We start from the raw sequence: 12,249 nt of genomic DNA, 5'->3' as shown, positions 1-12,249 counted from the left end.
TCCAAGAACTGGCACCAGAAACACAAAATGTCATTTTTTTCCTGGCAAATCCACTGTGGACCAAGTTGAGAAGCTAAGTGGAAAAGGGAAGAAGGATCACAGTTATGGTATAAGCAAAGAGTTTCTAAATCACCCAGAGACCAACTAGATGGCCATGAAGAAATCCTGCCAAGGGTTTTTATCCAGCTAAAATCAATTCATTCACTTTATCTGTTTTGAACGTCCTGGAGATGCTGCTGAAGATGTCACAAATGGTTAGAGCTGCCCAGGAATCGTTAAGGTGTCAATTGACCGTATTTTTAGGTGCAGGAATGTTACATGGACATACCGCGGATTTGCCAGCGAGCTTTTTTTTCTTTTTAAACACAACAAATGGACTCAGAAATCTACAAGGGAATAAAAATATCATGAGAGCAAAGCTGAGTTGAAGCAGGGCAACTCAGAATCAATATTTTGCTTTTAAACTCTTAAGGGGAGACCCAGGAGGGCTGCACTCATTTTGTCCTCCTTACTTATTATCCTCAGAGGATAAGCTAAAAAGTGACAAGACCATTCCATACTCACAGTAAAGACATTTCTCCTAACAATCCACTTGTTAGAATTCTTAGTTTTTCTTTCTAAAAGTGCATATTTTCTGAATACTTCTGGCAACAAAAAGAGAACAAAACTTATTTCTCTGATAATGTTAGTGAGATGTTGATCTGAATTGCTGGAACATCTTAAGAAGGCTGTCAATCAGGAACCAACTGGATGAGCCCATTGGGCATCTCCCCTGAGTACAGATGTTCTGACCAGGAAAAGGAGACAATATCATCAACCTGGCTCGCTAGTTAGGTTCTTTCTCTTTTCTGAAGCCCAACACATTGATGTCCTCATTAATCAGTGGACCAAAGAATGGGTTCTTTGACAAAATTGGATAACATTTTTATCCAATCATATCTTCCCATCCAAGAGCAAATAATTAAATGGGAGTTTGGGATTTTTTGGTATGAAGAGATCAGAGATCAGGGGCCTGGTTGGAAATTTAATTCTAAGTAACTTTGTGATCTGTCTTTAAAAGTTGTGAATGTCAAAACCAAAATCCATGCCAGGTTAGACATGGGAATGATACTCTCTTGAAGTCCAAGAGACAGACCTGGGTTTCCTGAAATGTTTCCCTGATGTCTCAACTCTTTTTGCTTTTCAGCCCTCAGTCCATGCCTTGATCATGACATGTGTTCTAAAAATTTGGGGACAAGAAAATTGGCCCCATATTAAGGCAAGGAGAAATTACTGAGAAAGTCCAACAGTCCTCTTTTATCAAGGGAAAATCAGATTTAAAAAAAAAAAGGAGTCCAAAGGTATTAAATGGAGTTCATTTCATTTCATTCATGTACCCAACGAATTTCACCAGTTGGAATTATCTTGATGTCAAGGATGCTGGTATTCTTTTATATCTTTATATGTCCAGAACCTCCTATGATGTCTGGAGTACAATTAATTAAGAATTTTGCTTTGAAAATCATTCATATTTGCAGGCTAAGTTTCTTGTTCTTGTTTAATTTTTTTATGGAGGCAGGAGGACCAAAATCCTATATTTGTGGCTTATGTTTTCCTGAACTTGATCAATCCCTTTCCCCATTCATCAATATCATAGTTTCATTAAGTAACATTGAGATTAAAGTTCCACAACTTCTTGTCCATTTAGTGATTGATGGCTTTTGATCCTTGATTTTTATTTTCTTAGTTTTTTTCTTTCTTTTCTTTTCTTTCTTTGTTATTTAGGTGCCTAAATTTATCAGCTTATTGAGAAGCATTTACTTTTATTTCAGATCCAGCCTACATGGATGGACATTCTTTTGGATTTTTTACAGAAACATTTCTTTCTTTCATAACTCTATTAACAGGATTTCAGTCATAATCACTTGGATGTCCAAAAGATATTACTAAATAAGGATGTTGGATATGTTCTTATCTCGATGATGACAGAAATAATAGCAACAATTGATGTTTCCATAGATCTTTATGGTTAGATATATTTTCTTATTTTGGGTTTACAACAATATAGATATTAAAAAGCTCTTTTTACAGATGAGGAAACTGAGGCTAAGAAGCAAAGGGATTTGTTCAGGGTCAAATAGTTAGGAAGTATCAGAGGCAGGATTCTTGTATCCAAATGTAACACCATTCATTAAGCTGCATTGCCTTTGAGAACAACTCTATATTTCTGTTTTATACATCTTTTCTGTTCCCTTTATTCTTCAGTATGAATTACTCTATAAACTTGTACAGATGTTTAGAGATAATCTTACTTTAGGAAATGTTTGTTCAGCAGAACAGCATTTGGGTGAGAATTAAGATTGTATTTCCCAAAGGTTCCTATACAAGTACAGATGTTGAATAGAGGGACAATATCTTGGTGCAGTCACTCCTTATCTTATAAAATGGGTACAAATAATCATTTCCCTCATTTCCTTCTCAGAAATGGGATATTGTAGCAAGCATTAAGCACAGTCTGGCAGCCGGGGCCTGGAATTGAAGGGTATCTAGCCCAAAGAGCTACAGATGATTTCAGTGTCAAGCACTGAGGACATACTGAAAGGAGGTGGGAAAACAATGGACAGTTTCCTCACTCTGTTTACATGTAGAACGAGGAATAATTTCTATCTTCCTTCTTCTACCTTTTTCCTAGAAGGCTTTCCCCTCAATCTACAGCTAAGATGAAAGAGGAAAATGATTTTTGCTAACTCATTCTCTCTTTTAATTTACATTGTTTTATGTCTCAAATGCTTTTGCTATTTAAAAAAAACCCAAATTAAGGAATTGTAAAGAGGCAGAATGATGTTTGTTCCACTGGAAAGATCAGTCACCATCGTATAATATTCTTCTCCTCTTACCCCTACAAAACATGGAAATATATGACTAGTGAATGCAGAATGCACAGAAGTGCCAAGCATTCTGGGTGCCAATCAATAGAATATAGCAGAGTATTATTCTGTTTCTTTCTCCTCGCTCAGACCGAGCACAAAACATCCTAGATTCTTTCTTCTCCATGTTTTCCTATCTATTTCCTAAGGCTGCTGAACATCGTTCCGATTTTTCCTCTATTATCCACCTCCAATCTCCTTGCAATAAGGCTCACACCCCTTTCTAATGTGATATAAATCTTTTATTCTCTATTATGCAGACTTTAAATGGGTCTCATTCCCTGGCATTCTGCCCTTCATGCAAAAAATTACTTCTCAAAACCCTTTTGTCCATTTTCCTCTTTCTAAGTTTTTGAAATCAGACTTCCTTACAATTTCTCTTTTCCCACCATCTCTTACCAGAAAGTTTTACTTCTCCTTTCTTCTTTTTATGAAGTTTCCAGGCTCTTCCACTTGGATAGGTCCCTCTCCAGCAGGATTTCGTAGGTCCTACAAAACCCCCACTGTTTGAAATAGAAAAATATGATCTCCTCCACAAATCTTCCACGTAGATGAAGATATTATTTATTTTCAAATTGGCTCAGGAGTCTTCCCTCCCCTAATGGTTGTGAGTTCCCAGCTCCCTTTGCTCATTGGGTCAGTGAACCACAGTCAAGGCTTCATGTAGGACATGATCCATGTACATGAATCATGTCCTACATGAAGCCTTGATTGATCCTTCATTTATGTTTCCTCCACCCCCTGCCCCACAATCTCCATATTAACTTGTATTTGCTTTGTGTATAGTTTGTATTTTCTCATATTGTTCCCTCCCCCAAATAGAGTGCAGCTTCTTGAGTGTGGGGACTGTTTCCCCACAATCTCCATATTAACTTGTATTTGCTTTGTGTATAGTTTGTCTTTTCTCATATTGTTCCCCTCAAATAGAGTGCAGCTTCTTGAATGTGGGGACTGTTTCCTTTTTGCCTCATCATTGCATCCTCCAGGCCTAGCGTTGGGCTTCATTCCTAACAGAAGCTTCATAAATACTTGAGACAGTCTGGTGATACAGTGATACAGTGATAGAGTCAAAAAGCTGGCCATAGACACTTACTCACCGTGTGGTCTTGGGCAAGTCTCTTAACCCAGTTTGCCTCAGTTTTCTCATCTCTAAAATGAGCTAGAGAAGAGAATGGCAAATCACTCCAGTGTCTTTGCCAAGAAAATTCCAAATAGGGTCACAGAGTCAGATGAGACTGAAACGACTGAATAAAAACAGCAACCAGGTGATCCAGTGCTGGGCTGGTTGTCAGAAAGTTCTGAGTTTAAATCTGACCAGAGACATTTACTAGTTGTATAGCCCTAGGCAAGTCACTTGACCTTGTTTACCTCAGTTTCCTCAACTGTAAAGGGGAGCCAAGAATTGTCCCTATCTTCTAGAGTTGTTTTGAGGATCAAATGTGGTAATATTTACAAAAAAACCACTTACCACACTACCTGATACATAGATGGTGCTACATATATGCTTCTTCCTTTCCCTGATTTATTGGTTGATTGATGACTAAGAACATAATTTTCTGACTTAATGCTACTAGAAGTTTTTCACTCTTCTTTTTTCTTTATTTCTCTTCCTTTTCTCCTTTTTCCCACTGACTGAGGGAGAAATAGGAGGTCATAGATGATCAGGAATGGTGAGAGACTAGAGTAGCAAAGTCACTGTGATCTCACTAGTTCTTTCCATCTTTTTCTCTCCCTCCTCATTACCCTATTCTAGCCTTTATTACCACCAGCCTGGACTATCTCTGGAGTTCTAGCTTACATCCCCTTCTGCTTGGAATGACTTGTTCCATCCCAGAAGAACAATAGTAATGATAACAACAATCACAGCTAGCCTTTATATAGGGTTTAAGATTGGCAAAACAGTTTACAAATATGGCCTCATTTTATCTTCCTAACAACCCCCAGGAAGTAGGTACGGTTGTTGTTGTTTGATCATTTCAGTTATGTCTAACTCTTCGTGATCCCATTTGGGGTTTTCTTGGCAGAGATACTAGAATGGTTTGCCATTTTCTGCTCCAGCTCATTTTACAGATGACAAAACTCAGACAAACAAGTTTAAGTGACTTGCCTAGGTTCACACAGTTAGAATGGCCGAGGCCTGATTTGAACTCAAAGAGATGTAACTTCCTGGTTCCCAGACCAATGCCCTCTCCACTGTATCACTGCTAGGGTTGGCTTAACACATCTGAAAGAAATTCATTGTTTCCCTCTGAATTCATCCTACTCCAAACTTTCTCTTTTCTGCAGAGGGCACGACCATCTTTCCCATTATCCAGGTTAACAATCTCAAGGACATTTTCAATTCTTTCCCTCCTTCCCCATATCAATCCAATTCAATTGATTCTTGCTGATCCATAACATTTCACTTATCTGCCTCTTTTCTTATCTGCTGCTTTTGCAAGTGAAGTGGAAGTCCAGACTTAGAATAGCCTTGTAATTGGTCTCCCTTTTTTCCAGACTTTCCCTTCTGCAACTACCGAATTGACATTTCTAAAGCACATCTAATTGTCACTCACTCTCCTCTACTACTCTTCCGATTGACACGGGAAGCCCTTCACTATATGGCTCCAAGCTCTCCTTCAAGTCAGATTACACAGCTTTCTCATTCACACACTGAATTTCAGTCTGGAACTTGCTTTTGCCAACATGCAACATTTCTTGTTCTCTCATCCTGCCTTTGCAAAGACTAACGATCATCCCTGGAATGTATTTATTACCTCTCACTTGCACTTCTTGGACTCCCAATCTTCCTTCAAGGCTCACATCAGTTGCCAACTCCAATATGGTGCCTTTCTTGATTCCCTTAGTGATTTGTGCTTCTTTCTGAAGTGATTTACTTTGTGGACATTGTAATTTCTTATCTGGGTATTTGTGGTCCCTACTACCAACCAAAAAGAGAACTTATTTTCCCTTTACATTCCCAGTACAGTGTCCAGCATATAGTAGGTACTAATGCTTGTTGAATAGAATGGAATTGAGCTTATGAGGCCATGAATGATGACCTAATCGCTCCTCATAAACAGGGCCATGATCTTGGGGACTGGAGTGTCACTAGGAATTGTGTTTTTTAAAAAAAACCAAACCCCTGGTACTCTGTTCTTTTGGCACATCTGTGAGAAATAAATGTACCCATTAAAATCTAAGCATTTCTATTTAGGGGGAAATCTCCAAGGGCCAGATTTTCCATTTCTTTGAAAATCTCTCTGACCCAAACATTTCTACTTAAAATTTATGATGTTCAAAAACATAGACAACATTTTATGGTTGAAATATTCAACAAGTATAGAGACATAGTGGACAGAATGTATGACTTGGAGTCAGGAGTTCAGATCTGATCTCAGAAGCGTACTAGCTGTATGATCCTAGACAAGTCATATACTCCCGTTTGCCTGTTTCTGCATCTGTAAAATGAGCTGGGGAAGGAAATGACAAACCACTCCAGTCTTTGCCAAGAAAGCTGCAAATCAAGTCACGAAGAGTCGGACATGATTGAACCACAAAGTTCAGGTTAAAATTTTTGCTTTGTTTAAAGAAAACAAAAATAATTTACCTTTAGTGAACCCTGGAGAATCATTTCCCTAAAACCATTTGTGCCTCTTTAACCTCCACTTTCAACTTGGTCAGAGGCAAACTCCAGGGATGATTGTTTTAAGTGGATTAATCAAAATGCATTATTATTCTTAGTTTGATCATTATCCTAACCAGTTTCAGGGAGGAGTCTTTCTTGAGATGATCAAGCTTTCTTCCTTTAGAAATTAATTAAATCTTCAAGAAGAATTAAGCACAAAGATGTCAGTATTAAGACACCATTTCTTTAAAATTGATAGTTTCAAAAATGGGAAAAGGTTTCTCATTTATTGGATTGAAGACTTCAGATCAAGTTACTATCCAAATATGATTTTAAATATTTTATAATATTTCAAGTATTCAAAAATATTTTAATATTTAATTTTTTGATACTCCTTCCACGGGCACATAGTTATATTGAGAGAATAGGTGGAGTATGAATAGGCATGGAAGGCATTCCAGATTGTGAACAACTGGCTCATAGAATTTTCTGTGGAGAGTAATGGCTAGTTGGATGTAGCAGATGGTCAATACTGGAGAACAGTTGGGTGTAAAGTTAGAGCTATAGAACTGAAAGGGATTTTAGGTATAATCTAGATCTATTTAATTAGGCATAAGCTAGAGATAAATGTGGGTGGGTATATGTGTGTGTGTGTGTATATATATATATATATATATATATATATATACATATATACATGTATATGTGTATATATATACACACACATATATATATGTATATATATACATACACACACAACACACACACACATATATATATGTATATATATAATATACATACACACATTATATATTTATCCACATAAATATTTATCCAGATTTATAAATATCCAGATTGTATATTTTTTCAGATTGGAACAGATTAACCAACAAAATCATGTTTATTGAGGGCAGAGTTGTTTTACTTTTATCTTTGAACTGCCTCATCTAGCATATCTGGAACATAGTAGGTATGGTTCATTGTTTAAGTTCTGATGGCTTAGGATGAATGTAAATAGCAATTGTTTCTGTTCTGCACCAGAAACTATATGGGTTTTCCTTTCCCAGATTGACAAAGGCCATCTTTGTCTCAATTCTTACTTAGCCATTAGGATTAAATGAGTGTTGTTTCAGACAAACTGAGACCTAGGAAAGCCCTTAATTTAGAAAGGCCAAAGTCACCCACTGCATCCTGGCCATTGCCAGGTGCGCCTTGACGTTTGTCTTGACAATGGACTTTGATGACTCTGAAGGAGAGGAGGGAGCTCTAATTCACTGAAATCCAGTTCGTGCACACATCAGAACATCACCTTGGTGATGACTAACCGGTGGGGATACAAAAAACAAAAGTGAAAGTCTCTAGGAGCTCCCATTTTAATGAGGGAGACAATGTATTTTTATATGCATATACATGCTATGTACAAAATGTATACATAGTAGTTATGGGAAGAATAGTACTAGTAACTAGAATTGGGGAGTGCTCTATGTAGCAAGTGGTGCTTTATCAAACTGTTGAAGGGAATCAAGGATTCCCTTCTCCAAGGATGGTGGAGATGAGGAGAGAAAAGTCAGTTAAAAGATATGGAGTTGGGAAGTGAACATCAAATGTTCAGAATATGTATAAGAAGACTTGGAAAGGTTGGAAGGGGCCAGCTGGTGAATAGCTCTAAATGCCAAGCAGAAGAATTTATATTTGAGTCACTAAAATTTGTTAAGCTGGGATGAGATCAGAATTGAAGTTTAGGAAAATGACTTTGGTATTTATAGTTGCTGGACTGGAGGGGGGAGAAACCAAATAGGAGGCTATTGTTCAGATGAAAGATGATGAGGACCTGAATTAAGGTGGTAGCTGTGTGAGCGGAGAAAAGACAAAGTACGCAGAGTATAGAAATAGGAGGGACAAGATTGAGGTGAATAAGAGTGTGGAGTTGGGGATGCCTCCGAAGTGGAGGATGACAGACTAGAAGGATGATGATGCTCTGGGCAGGAGTACGGAAGTTCAGAATAGGGGATGTTTTTTGCGAAAGATAATAAGCTCTGATGAGTTTGTGAAACATCTGAGACATCCATTTGCAAACACTTTATTGGCAGTAGATGTTTAAAAAAGGTTTGTTTAAATGGAATCTCCCGGTCACTCAATCTAGATTCTCCCTTCTTGGATACTGATCAAAACAGGGCATAAAAAGGTTAAATCATTTTTTCATTTATTATGCTTTGCCCTTCTCTGTATATTGGTGGAGTCCCAAGACTCATCTCTCTCTCCTCCATGGGCCCAACCATCTTTTCCCTCAGGGCGGATCAGACATCCCAGTGAACTGGGAGCTGGTGACATTTCCTCAGCATGGGGCCGTGCAAACATCCAGTCAGAATGAAAGAGCCTTTTTGCATTTCTCCCGCAGTGGAGTTTCAAGTGTGCTTCTTATTTAGACAGGGAGGCCATTAAAAAAGGTGTGAAAAAGGAATGAAGATACCTGTTTAATATCTCCCAACAAAAGCTCACTCACTATCTATCCATCCATCTATCTCTATAGATATCTATATCTATACATAACATATCTAAATTATATACATATGTACACATATATTTAAATCTAGAGATATACTACAGTTCTTCTGGATATTGAAAACAAAGAAATGCTATTAGCCAACCAACAGATCACATTGAATTTTCTTAAAGAACTCCTGGAATCTTTGGTGGTCCAGATATAAGATACTTCTGAAGCTTCACCATATTTTCTGTTTCCTGGGGTTTTTTATCTGGAAGAAAGCCTCCCAAAGTCCTTATTTCAAGATTAACTAATAGGCTTAGCCAAGGATGAGGAGTCTTGAGTGCTCTTTCTGAATTCTGTCACTTGAAATCCATCATTTTCTGTATTTAATATTTAGGGGTGGGGCTCAGAGCTGTGATTTCATTAGTCTAGGGAACTCCCTCTCCCCATATAGTTTCACATCTCTCCTTCAACTTTGAATGTTTTCTAGAATCTGGGACTGTAACTGTGTAGCCTAGTGCCATATACCCAATACATCTTGGAAGGTGTTTGAATGCCAGTCATCTTGACTTCAAAGCCAGGTCACAGCCACTGTAGTGTGCTGTTTATACATGATCTTATAATTAAGCAAATTAATGGACGTATTTCCTTAGCGTCTTTAATTCATTTTGCTATGTAGATGAGGATAATTACATTTGTATAGAACTTTAAAATTTACAATGTACTTCATAAAAACTCCATTTTTTAGGTAGTATAAATATTTTTATCATCCTCATTTTATGGATTAGTTCATTGGCATAGGGAACTTCCAGATCAGGAATTACCTCTACCTGGGAATTCAGGTTCCTGGAGTATTGAGAAATTAAGAATTTGCTCAAAATCAGCATGTTCCAGAGGGAAGAGTTGAATTCAAATCTGGCTATCCTGGTTGCAGGCCAGTTCTCTGCTTACAACACGTTATAATTCATTCTATCTAGGTCAGTTAATGCTTAGAGTTCTTAAAGGTTTTGTTGAACAAATGTGTGAGTGTAGAAAAAAGAATGTAGGCAAAGTGTGGCGATAGAAGAGGTGAGATTTGACAGTCTACTGGATATATGAGGCAAATGTGGGCTCCCTTTCTGAGGGGAAGGACGAAGAACATTGAGGGTTATGTGGCCTATTCACTACCTTAAATTCGTTTGAAATAGGAAATGATAATTTTATTCTAAAGTTAATTCTCAATATGGAAACACTAATTGGTAAGAAGAGATCATTTCTCCTCCTCTTCACCACAATACTTAGCACATTGCCTGGCACATAGTAGGTCCTATTTGTTGACTGGCTGGATAAGGAGTTAGCATACTGGAATTGTAAGGGACCTTATGAATCATTTGGTCTACTCTATCCATTTTGCAGATGAAGAAACTGAGATGCAGAGAATTTGAATGAATTGTCTAAGGTCAAACAGCTGAAATTTGAATCCAAGTTTGTGCTTTTGCATTGTGCCATGCTAGTTAACCGTCTGACACAATCCTCAAGCCCTAGAAATAAGTATTTGGAAACTTTGTTCTCTTAAAAATATGAGGCTGTGTTTAAAGTGGGTAAATTAATTCCAACACTGTGACTCAGTGTGAAACAAATTCCCCTAATTTGGAGCCTATTTGAAACTTGTTGAAATTTGCTCTACTTAACTCAAGAAAATAACAGTGTTGGGATTTTGCTTTTCTTCCTGAAATGGTGGGTTGGGTTGTCCTTTGTTCTGGAAGAGGACCAGAGTGACATTACTATGTTAGAGCTGAGTAACAGGGTGTCCAACTGTGGCTGATCAGACCAATGTGAGCTTGGGATGCTCTGTCACAGGTCAGACACAAATAGTCCATATGAACATTGTTGGGGGGGGACTTCTATAAATTTTCCTATCTTGAGTTTTTTCTGAGCTAATTCAATTCTGTTTCGTTCCTAGAGCACAAAACCTGCTCTGATGAGAGCACGCCATGCTGGGTGGTACCGTGCCTTCATACAACGGATTCCAAAGTTCATAAGAGACACTTTGAAATTGTCCTTGTATTGCTTTTTCTGACCCTCTCGTGAGTGCTTGTCCCTACCTCACAACAAGGCTCACAACCTTCACCTTGTGTTGGTGCAAAGAGCGGAATTCATAGATCTGAGTGATTCACAGATTTAAAATTAAAAAATAGGTGAGTAATCTGATATCAATGAAATTGGTGAAGTAATTTAGGCTGCATTATTTTATCATTTATTTTGTATCCCATCCTTTCTATCCTTATCATATGTTCTCTTTATTATCATATATTCTTTTGTTTTCACTACTAAAATGTTGCCAGTAGACTGAATTTTTCCTCATTCACAGAGAGGACATGACGAGAGATAGAAATTTGTGCCCTTTAACAGTGTTGCAATCGATGTATAAGTTGTCTGCAATCTGCTCACTCCCCCCCGCCCCCTGCATCATTTCATGCAAGTTTTTCAATGATTCTTTGAATCTCCCCCTTTGATTTTTCTTATAGTGTAATTAGAGATGATCCATTACATTAATATACCATGATTCATTCAGCTATCCTCCAATCAATGAGCATTTTATTTCCAAACATGCTGCAACAAATATTTTTGCACAAATGGGCCCTTCCCTTCTGTCTTTTATTTTTCTGGGTATAGGACTAATGCTATTATCACTGAGTCAAAAGGTAAGCACAGTTTAGTGGCTTCAGGCATATAATTTCCAATTGCTTTCTAAAATGTTCCAATTACAACCTCTCTAACAATCACCATTGGTTTTTTTTTTTTTTTTTTTTTTTTTTTTTTGTTGTTGTTGTTGTTGTTGTTGTCTCTGCCAATCTGGCAGGCATAATTCAAAACAGATTTAATATGTATTTATCTTATTATTAATTACCTGGAGTATTTTTTCCTTCCCTTCAGGATTTCTGCTAGCATACAATTCTTTTTTTTGAGAATTACCTAATCAAATATTTTGACCACATGCCTAAAAGGCATTGGCTCTTGTTCTTACAAATGTTATCAACTGCTTGTTTATCTGAGAGATTCTATCTTTATCAGAGAAATCAGTCAGTCTATCAACAAGCACTTGTTAAAAGTGCTTACCCTGTGTCAGGCATTATGCTAATTTGTAGTGGATAAAAGAAAAAGCAAAAATACAAAAAGAAATTTGTTGCAATTTTAAAAAATCTAGGTAATCAACTTCCTTTTAATTCCAAAATCACTTCTTTCATTCATTCAGTAGATTTTCAATT

General features: G+C 37.3%; 1 long non-coding RNA gene across 1 annotated transcript in view; it reads left to right on the top strand.

The window, feature by feature from the left end:
- The window catches only part of LOC141543383 (uncharacterized), a 42,942-nt gene extending 31,199 nt beyond the window's left edge, over nt 1–11,743 (top strand). Inside the window, exon 3 of the long non-coding RNA XR_012482433.1 lies at nt 10,944–11,743. This is a non-coding gene — a long non-coding RNA (uncharacterized LOC141543383). The remainder of the gene's footprint in view (nt 1–10,943) is intronic.
- The last annotated feature ends 506 nt before the right edge of the window (nt 11,744–12,249 follow it).

Source organism: Sminthopsis crassicaudata, chromosome 5 (genome assembly GCF_048593235.1).
Source record: "Sminthopsis crassicaudata isolate SCR6 chromosome 5, ASM4859323v1, whole genome shotgun sequence".
NCBI classification, from domain to species: Eukaryota; Metazoa; Chordata; class Mammalia; order Dasyuromorphia; family Dasyuridae; genus Sminthopsis; species Sminthopsis crassicaudata.
Note: the sequence above shows the minus strand (reverse complement) of the source record. Positions and strands in the feature narration are given on the sequence as shown.